Source organism: Copadichromis virginalis, linkage group LG12 (genome assembly GCF_057382275.1).
Source record: "Copadichromis virginalis isolate Kocher_CV1m ecotype Utaka linkage group LG12, C_Virginalis_male_GT1.1, whole genome shotgun sequence".
Taxonomy (NCBI): Eukaryota; Metazoa; Chordata; class Actinopteri; order Cichliformes; family Cichlidae; genus Copadichromis; species Copadichromis virginalis.
Genome location: NC_140629.1, coordinates 38,921,902 through 38,933,024, shown reverse-complemented (window position 1 = coordinate 38,933,024; position 11,123 = coordinate 38,921,902).

Below are 11,123 nucleotides of genomic sequence, written 5' to 3'. Positions count from 1 at the left end.
TTAAAGAAGCAAGGACTTTAACATTTCAGCACAAGCTAGTGCTAAGTGCAGACAGTGTGGCTGTTTGAAAATCAAACATGAGATAATGAAGAGCCGAAGCTGCAGATGCTGTGTAAAAGTGAATGTTTTTATAGTGTTGTTATACAGTTTCCTACATGTTTCTGCCAAAAGACTCTTGGCAGCCTGAGAGCTGTGTGGTAAGAAGTTTAGATTGACTGGGGACACTTTTGTGACTCTTTTACTTTAATGTCTGCGCCTTGAGCACCCCCATAGGATCCAATTAGGAGGTGCACTGGACTCCTGAGCTGCATCCCCAAGTTAAAAAAGTGCAGCTTGATCCCTTAATAAACATTTTTGCCATACAGAATACATTATTAGTCTTATTAGAGTTCATGAAAATGCCACCAATAACCACCAAAATTTTACATGCTGCAGTTTTCCACAAAGGAGGAAGAGCTGTTCTTGATTTATCAAAACTCTTTAGAGACTTACAGAGGAAGCACGAACACAATTAGCTTAATACTGTATATGTTTGCCTTAAAATCACTGGGTGTCATTAACAGGCCGCACAAACAGATCTGGGCATAAACCGCCTGAACCAACATTTCACACACAAATCTGCTAATCATCAAAATTTACTTCCATGAATTTTCTCGTAGTCGGCCGCTGCCCATGAGTACAAACCAACAACGAAGGACAAAATGTAGACACACAACTTTAAACTACTGTTACTTACTAGCATGATTATTAATTATGAAGCTGATTGATCTTTGGTTGTTTTTTACAGTTTTCCCAAACACCATCAGCCAGAATTAGAATTAAATACTTACCAGTAAGACATTAAATTGGATATGAAGAATACAAAATACTAACTGAAAAGGTTGAAATTGGCATCATTGTATGGTTGTCATCACTTACAGTCTCATGTCCTGGTACTCTCCAGGAGAAACTGGAAATTTTTCCTGAATTTCTCATCTCATGCTAACAGATCAGATTATCTGGCACATCTTCTTTTCCCCGTCTCATCCGTCTGTGGAAACACTTCAGCCTCAGACACTAAAGGCTCAGTCGGACTTTCTCCTGCTTTTGTCTTGAAACATCGTCAGCACTTTCATGACTTCAACAAAACATGCTTACATTAGTGAATAAGGCCCGATGTTTGAGTGTTGCTATCAGAGATTCCCAAACCAAGACTAGATCCAAAGCCAATCATGCCATTTTTTTCCATGGTTACCAACGCTGGTACAGACGGTGTGATGGTCAAGTCCCACGAAAGCTCCCAGACTGGATGATTCTGACAAATGTTATAGTTAACCATTCTGCAGGGAAACAACCACAACAAGAACTCAGATTTCTCTTAAAATCAGGCGAAATAAAGCAAATTCTTTTTGCTAAATGTAACCGTGGGACAGTGAGAGTCTGTCCCACGGTTACATTTGCAGCTTTGGAGGGGCTGCAGCTCATGTATTCTGTGTCCTGGCCCTATAATAAGTCTGGGCTTATATACATGTTACACTTAACTGTCTGCTGGTCCAGAGATGAGTGCTGTACTGATTTGGTATCCACTGAGCCAAACCAACAGGAAGTCCCTTTTCTTATTTTATCACTAATATGCTGCAATGATGTTGAGAAATCTGTAACTGATCTTTGATACAGTGTAGTATAGTTAATGATCACGATAACAATGAGCGACATTAAGCATTTTTCTCAGTCTCATTTCAAACGTGTGTTTAAAAAACAACCAAAAAACACCTTCTGTAATATCAAATGGCAGAGAAAGAACCAAATGCTTTGCTGATTATGTGGAAATGTTTGTGAGAATGAATGATGGATCTGTGAGGAGAGTGAGACGCGTCAGCTGAGAAGCCCACGCAGACACTACGGTTTCATCCGATACTCATGAAACTGGTGAAATCATTGCTGGAATTGTTCCTCTTGAAACTCTATTTCATGTTTCACACGGTTTCCCAGGCGGAGACGGACCTGAAAGAGTCCCACACTCAACAGTGCTGTTAAAACTGAAACAAGTGAACTGAATCTCCGAATAAAACGCTTTCTGTGTTTGGACCGGAATAAGCGAGATCCTCTTAATAAAGTGTAAAGTTACCGCACACCAGTCAGCCATGACGACGGTTGACAGTCAGATGGTGGAAGTAAAGAAATTTTCTCAGAGTGTCTCTGGTGGTGTAGCAGGAACAATCTGCATTTAATGAGCTGGGAGGAAGCCGGAGTTTAGCTTTCCAAAGCGAGAGCAGCAGGAATGGATTCATCAGTGAAAGCATACATGCAGCAGCATTTCACTGCTACTGCAAAGACAGCATTCAAACACACATAGACACTGAAATGATGTTTTTAATCATATTAAAAAGGAAAAGCTGGGACTAGTTTTCTTAGTTTGAATTCACCTTTTCTCATTATGTCATTGAGCCAGGGTGAGCTGTACCAAATTATAGCAAAGCAGTTCCTTTATCTGCAGGTCTTTATGCAAAATATGACCTGGAGAAGGAAATGACCACAATAAACCCAATAAATAAACCTGAACTCATACAGAAAATGATTACAAGTTATTAAAGTCAAAACTTTATTTTTCACAAATAGAATATCAAGTAAATGTTACATTAACTATGTAACTTCTGGAATACAGAATAAAGTTTTTAAAAAATGGAGTCATGAATAAATAAAGATCCAAGTGTTTGCACTGAACGTGACGTGAACACATTTCCCAACACGATCTGGTGCTCAGAGTAAGAACACACCGCCTGACATTCGACTCGCAGCCCCCTGGTGTTAAATTATGCCAAACGATGTCTTGATTTTCCCACTGTTACATTTTCTATTCTATTTTAATTTCCATACTCTTGAACTCACACCGGGAATGTATTCCTGCAGACTGAGTAATGATTTTGGGAAATGCAGTCAGGTCTCGGGAGGCAGCCGTAAAACTTTGCTCCCTGGATCCACTCGAAAGATGGAATAATCAAAACCTCCAGCTTTCTTTGATCTACAAAAACATCTCTCTCCGTATTACCAACCCCACTGTAACATATTCAGATCAGTAAAACTGAGCAAAGGTCCTCCAAAAGGAAATGTGAAATTGGAACATGAGCCCTTACTCTGCTAAAACACAATATTACACTTTCATTTGATGACTTCTTAAGTGGGGAAACCATAGAGACAGAATAACTCAATATGAAGACACCGTTTATGAGCGCTGATGTCATTGTGCAGAAAGTCGTATTGCATATTGGTAAAAGCTTTCACGTTGGGAATAAAACATGAGATTAGCACTGATCTTTTTATCCAGAGTCAAAGCATGTGAAGAACCTCTGAGTGGCTCCAGGCAGGTTTTTATATCCAAAGACGCTGCTTAAAGCAGAGTTACCGCTCCAGATACTGACCGCAATCATTTTCACAAGCTTCACAAGGCTTTCCGACGTTACCATAATGAGGGATTTTATTTTGTTTTTAAACTGTTAATAATGATGTAAAGCTATGAAACTGCCAGATATTAAAAATGTGTCTATTATTATAAGGATGGATCTGCAGCAGTGACCACAGCTGAACATCTGTTCATTAAAGCTGTGCGAGTCATTAGATTGCATGAGAGGACAAATCCCAAAACAAGTGTACAAGAGACGCAAATGTGTCGTCCAAGTTTTTCCCAGTTAGTTCAAAAGAAAACATCATCTAGTGCACAGAATATGAACTACAGTTTGACAGAGCCACAGCAGAACGATGATTTCAAAACTAAAGAAACGTGAGAAAATGTAACTCTAGAACATACAATAGGACCAAATGACAAACCGACAGATTTCAGTTGGAACCGACTGAGGCTCCACGACACAAGTGCAGACATACTGACTGCTGCTTTGTTACACGACCACTGTTTCTGCACGGTAGCAGGCGGAGCCCGAGTTCAACTGTAAAAATACCAACCTTCAAAATGAGTTTAGCAACTTTTTTCCTGCAAGTTAAGATTGTGATTTGAAAAATGAGATAATTAATGTTCAGTTGTTGGTGTAACTGGTAAGCTGGGAGCACCTATTAAAACACCAGTGATCAAGTCAGCTAAGTAACTACCAGCTTCTGATCATCTTACTGTAATAATTCTAATGTATGTAATATATATGTATGTGTCAGTATGAGCCAAACTTAAGTGAACTTTGCATGAACATCATCACACACGCAGTCATTATTCACACATATGTATTAAAATAAATTTTCTTCTGCTTATCCGAGGCCGGGTCACAGGGGGCAGCCTAAGCAGGGAAGCCCAGACCTCCTTCTCCCTCATCCACCTCCTCCATCCTATCTGTGGAAACATCGAGGCGCTCCCAGGTTAAGATATATCATTTCTCTAGCATGTTCTCCCCATAGACAAGTTTTAAACTGTCAGTTAAAAAAAATACTGATTATTAATCCCAGTTCTTTGGATTTTATGTTATTATGTTCGTTTCATCCCCCTGTGATGTAATCTGCTCAGCGTACGTCGCCCATATTTAACTTAACTGGAATTTTGGTCGACTCACTGATAATCAGTACAATACTAATCTTTGCTTATTGCTGTTCACCAGAATTCTATTCAGTCCACTTTTTTCCATATAACTGAATCACGGTTATTTTAAGGGACTTTATATTGTAAGGCAAGGACCCTATAACTATCCAGAGAAAACAACAGCTAGACAACCTCCTATAAGCAAGCAGTGGCAACAGTGGGAGGGGAAACACCCTGTAGTGCAACCTAGGTCTTGGCTGAAGACTAGAGGAGGCCGTGCTTTTGCCGCAGCCAAATTATGGAATACTCTTCCTCTTGGCATCTGATTCTATTCAATCTTTTAAATCACGTCTAAAAATGCACTTTTTTTTAACTCAGCATTCGAGGCTAATTAGGGTGATTTTCATCTGGCTCTGCATTTACATACATGCAATTATTTTATATGTGTAACTTATATTTTATATTTGTTGTCTGAACTGAAGAAGCTTCTTGAGGTGAAACGTCTTCAAGCAATTTAAAGAAGTCCAGACGCTTTTCTTTCTAAGCTCCTGAGACTCTATTTTATATTGTGATTTTATCTGTATTGGTATTACTGGAAAGCACTTTGGCCTTTAAATGTGCTATACAAATAAATTTAATATGATATGTTAACAGGAAGACACCGGGACAGGGAGGGGCAACCATCTGTTACGCCGCCTAGTGAGTGTTCGATTATTTGCTTCTTGGGCTGAACCACAGAAAAAGACAACTCGCCTGTAGAAAACCAGGAATCAAATGCAGCACAGAGAAAAAACTAAAAAAAGGTTTGTGTGTGTGTGTGTAGTCATGTGACCATGGTATTAATAGACACAGGAAACATTTGGCAGATGTGTCGCAGGGAGACAGTGTGTACTTTCCCCCCTGCAGATGGAAAAAACATAGGAAGCAATTAAAAGCTCGAGGTCATGTGCCTTCTCACCCTGACACTTCAGGAGCAGGAGGATGCCTGCTAAAAAGATAAAGCTTCTCTTTCTTGAGCTTCTATTACAAAGAGACTCCTCCACCCTGCTCCACCCTGCTCCACCCTCCTTAGTGCACGGCTATTTATTTGCTTACACAGCTTTCCCAAACCTCATTCAGCCTCTAAAGGTCAATAACCACACAACACCTGTCTCAGGCCACACTAATCGGAACAACGTCTGTTTTTCTGTTTGTGGACAACAAGAGCACACACACACACACACACACACACACACACACACACACACACACACACACACACACACACACACACACACAAAGCTGCCTGCTTTTGCGCAGTATTTATGGTGAGACGAGGTGGGCAGACATGTGGGAACCCAACACCACATTTACATCCAATTGCTGTGCAATGATGAAGTGGTCCATTTGGTTCAGATTGACTGTTTGTCCACGGCAGGCTTTGTTCTGTAGGCCTGCAGATCCATCATGTGCAGGAGTCGGTGGGACGTCTGAACGCAGCCCCTCGTCGTGACGCACGTGATGATATTTATCAGCTAAAACCGACCCGATCGTCCCAAACAGAAGGCGTTTGGTTGGATTTCTTTGTTTGTTATACACTGAGCTTGGATTTATAATGTGGTCTAATATGATCCGAACCTGTATTTTAATGATCTCATAAGCTGCAGCTGGAGCCCATGTGTGGCTGTCTGCTGTCCTTTTTGTGGAAAATAAGTAAATAAAAAGTGTGTAATAAATGCATAGTTAAAAAAGCACTGTATTCAGATTGAAGCTATTCCACCTGCTCTCAGTGCTTCTCATTTATTTTCCTTACAGCTAGAGAGAGAGAGAGAGAGACGGGTGAAAATTAAAGCAGTGAGGAGAAACATCTGTCCGATATGAAACAAAAACAGCGATCAATCTTCAGATGTTGCATTCAGAGCAAATAACAAAAACCTGTTTTGTTGTTCGTACCTTTATCATTTTTATTTTTCTGTAAGGCACCCAACGCCAGCAAAGTCTGCCAGGCACCAAGAAGCATAATGACATCTAAATCAACAGGACTCAGCAACTGCAGTTTGTTTTAACTTGTGCCTGCTCCGGGTTTTACTGCCAGACAGATTTTGGCTGTGGTCTTCCCTCTGCCGAGGCCTACAATCCGCACCAAATGTTTCACATTACCCAGTGTGAAAACCCTCCTATTCCTCAGATTCTTTTTTACTGGTCCATGCATCCATGGAAACTTGATATTTCATATTTCATTCTGGTTTGTGGATGTCATTGCAAGTGGACGCCGGTTCACATGCAACCGCCCGACCGCTGCCTTTGATCGGCCTGACCGCGACTAATTGCGGACGGTGAACAAATGAAAGAAATATCGGGAGATTTCATGGGAATTGCCACCACGGCCCGCGCTGCCCGGTGCTGCTGTTAGCAGTTAAAATAACCTGTGACTACTTAGTTTGTTTCCTTTTACAGTTCAACTGAGATAATTTTGATCAAGCGGAAGTCACGGAAGCGTTTGCGGCTTAGAGGAATTCTGGGATTTAAAGTTTTCACCGTCACACCGAAGCCGTAGCTCTTCATTCACATTCCCAGCACATGGAAACATAACACTTGCACTGCTTTTAAAAGCCTTGAGCACAAGTCAGAGCACCTCCTTCACATGTCCTGTTTGAGTCTGTAATAAACTGCGTATAGAAACACAACACCACAACCACAAAATCCCCACATGTTCTCAAAAGGTATTCACGATAGAGAGCTGAATTGTTCTGGCAAACAAAATTCATTCCTCGCATAAAATATCAAGGGAAAGATGTAGAAAAAATTTAAAGCAGCATAAATGTTCCAAATGTTTAAGAGTGGCCGGCGGATCCCGAGGGGCTCATTCGCTCTCTGTTCCTCGTACAGGATGTAACTTTGCAAGCTGGTTTTCATTCAGGCTCCAACAAACCAACAGCTCACTCTCTTAGCGTTTATCTTCGCTGAGATTTGCGTGCAAGTGTCTTCCTTTTTGCTTTTCCTGGTTTTTTTAAAATGCATTAAACCGTTTTCCTGCTGCTTTGGTGCACAAACATGTCGATAGGTCTAAGGTATGTGTTCGACCACGTAGCACGTTGACCTGCGCGGCTTCAGGGAGTGTTGGTAAAAAGGCGGCCGATTTTCCGGTTAGGAGGGCAGGTTAGCCACGGTCTCAGCAGCAGGTGACTGGAATGAGGTCATGATTTGGTCATGGGAGGGGGGACGGCAGCCCCCTTTGTGTGTGTCTGTGTGTGTGTGTCTGTGTTGAAACCTCTGAACAACTGCTGTGAGGAGACATCAGAGGGCCGAGCTACGCTGCTTTTCTCCACCGTTCAAGGTGTCGTTTCACACCGCCGAGCCCAGCCGCTGTGGAATCCTCCGGATTGATTTGCTTATCCATGAAAGAGATGGACTGCTACTACGAGCCCCCGGAGATAACACGGGAGGAGCACCGTACACACCAAGGAGGAAGACTCTGAGCTGCCTGTGTAGCATTTACACCACTTTATCTCACACCCCTGACTTTCCATAAAAGGTTATTTGCAGAAACTGACCTCCTAGAGTCCTGTGACATTTGCCATTAAGCTTGCACGAGTAAAGCTTTTCCATGTGCTGCTTTAAACAACTGCTGCCACTCAAATAACTTAATAACATCCACATTTCAACCCTGACCACCCTTTACTTGCAAAGATTCTTTTTTCTTTTAAAGTTACTTTGCTCTGTGGTTGGGTTTTACTCCACCTGTTATGATTTCTTTTTCAATCTCGTGATCCTGCAGTATTCTTATGACCGTCTGCTGAAAGCTGCTGCTGGTGTTAATGAGACCAACAGTGCTAAAGAGCAGGAGACGCAGAGGAAGCTGAACGGTTTATGCTCACTGTGTCATGGAGCGTTCAGGTTCAGATGCTCAGTGTTTAAATTTTACATAAAATTGAAAAAGAAATGTAAAATCACCATGTTATATGTTTATGTTATATTTCTGACATTTTACACATAACTATAAAATTATTACAATAAAAATATATGCAAAGTAGATTTTTCCTTAGTAGAAATCCATGGAGGGATGGCTGGAACATTGTGACCATCATCACTGTAAATGTTGTTTTTCTTCATTTATTTTATAACTTCTGAAAAAAAATTCAATGCAAAAACATTTAAATTCCAGAAATTCAACTCAATATCTGTTCGGCTATATTTTTGCATTATTCAAAGCAATGATTCAAAGGATGGTTTGCAGCTGACTCCTGTGTGTAGTTTCAGGATGCTGTGTGTGTTTAACAGCTACAGTTTCTGGCTTCACTTTGCAAACCGTCACGAGCGCTCTGTCCACGCCCCTGCTGACACAGGGCCCACTGAGCGTTGTGACAGTTTTGCAGAAATAAGCTTTTAGCTGCGATTCAGGAACCACGTGTCCACTCGGTGTGACAGCATCAGGTTGCTGAGAGAAAGGGAACAATGTGCAGTTACACACAGACAGATTCAATCTGGTTAAACATCACAATACAGCCAATAGCTAAGAGCACAATTATAAAGTAAATTAAACTGAATTTCAATGGGTTTTTTTATTGTACACTACAATTTACGAATAAATGCTAATAAAAATAGATGCAATAGAATAACGGACTAACAAGTCAGATTTATGCAAGAAACAAAGAAACAATTACAGTGTAAGTAAATTTAAAACTAATTTAAAGCACAGCATAAGTAAAAAAAGGAAAACTCGTGATACAGAATGAATATTAATTAAGAATTTAAAATAACAAAGATGTAAAAAGGCAAGTTTCAGTCCCTCCATAGTTTGGTACATGCTCTGAAGAGTGCACAGTATTGTGACATAAGACAGAGAAATATTGTTTTTACATATAGTTAATTACACACTGCTTAAAATTATTTATGCCGTGCTTAAATTTACTTACAGCACAATTTGTGACTTCCCTATAAAATACCTGATTTCTGCTGAAATACCAGGAAATTATGCGGTACTTAAAATGACTTAAATGTGCAGTGTAATTATTTCTTTGTTCCACAGATTTTGAAACGTCCACACTGCACAGGCTGTCCAAATGTCAGCATATCAATGGATGTGGCTGCACCAGCTGCTGTCTGAATGCATAAATATGGGATGAAAATTAAGTAGTTGGTGCTCGTCATCACATCTCGTGTCTCTCGTTTTTAGTGAATCGTGTGTTCGGCAGCAGATCTCCGGGCCGCTCTCTGACTTCGCCGGGCACCAAATCAGCTTGGCATGCTGCAGCAAGCCTTCTGTAAGACATTGTCTTCAGTGAGGTATCGCCTTTCACTCTTTTCCTTTCTATGCCATTTGCTGTGCGAGGGTAACAAAGCGGCGTAAATCTCTCGAACTACCTGTTTGATAGTCGTCCAGAGGCGCCTGATCGCCACTGCCAAGTTGGGGAGGGGGGGGGGTCGGTTACTGCTGGAATCTCATTTGAGCTCGTAATGATGGTTAAAACAAAAGCCAGTGTAAGGAGAGACGGGAGTGTAATTAGCAAGAAGTCCAGTCTGTAAATACTCAGCGGCTTCAGCCTGTTATGCGATATGATTCATGGAGTGTGTTGAAGAAGAGTGAGTGTGAAATTTCCTCTGCTTGGCGTTCTCGGCCTTCAGATCCGACAAGATGAATGAGCTTGATGAGCTCTTCGGTTTCCGTCTCAGCCTCCTCGCATTTGGCCTTCACGGTTTCTTTCCTCCCTCGCTGTGGAGCCACTTTACAGGAGCCATGAGAAATGCCGCCATCAAAGAATGACTTTGTTAGGATATTACAAGCTGATGTGAAAGTAAGAGAGGGGAAGAGAGAGAAAAGAAAGAAAACACTGGTAATGGATCATAAGTTACACTTTTAATGGAACAACGTGATTTGATCCGGGTGTCAGCTCTTTCTAACTGATCGGAGCGAGGAGGGCCGCGAGGTTTCCTCGGGCTGTTTGTGCTCCAGATGATGTAAAAAGTGAGAAGGAGGAGGACAGTTTAGCCCCAAACAATTAGTCTCTGCAGACCAGCGAGCCTGCACAGTGCCAAAGGCCTGCCAGAATGAGAAAGTCAGATGTTCCTCAAAGCAAATGTCGAGTCAGATTGACTCATTTGTGGATCGCGTTCAAATGTGAACGTATCTGTCTGGGACGAGCTCCGACTCCATAAAAGCCGTCCCTCGTGTCTCCCCAGTATCTAATTGTATCTAACAGGAAATGAATACTTGATTCACCACCAGCTTAAAGAGGCAGAACTAATCAATCCCAGAGAGCCAACAAAAGCATTTTATGCAAAATTACTGATGAAAAACGAGCTTCTTAAAGATACAGGGACCCTGCGCCGCTCCAGAATCGGAATCAGACAGACTAATTATACATTCATAAGCCATAACTTACAGTTCAGCATAAAAATAATAATTAATCAAAATTTAAGAATCAACAATAATGCATGATATTCCATAATTCTTATACAGAACATGGGATGTTTTTCATGACCTCACTCTAAAGTCAATGTTTTTAAGGTTTGGACTTGACCCTCCTGTTATGTTGGTTTCCAGGAACACCAATCATTCCTGGGTCAATTTGACCCGGGGCGTGTTTCCTCATCCAAAAGTGTCAGACACACTGGCATTGATTATTTTACAATTTTCTTTTATAATTTA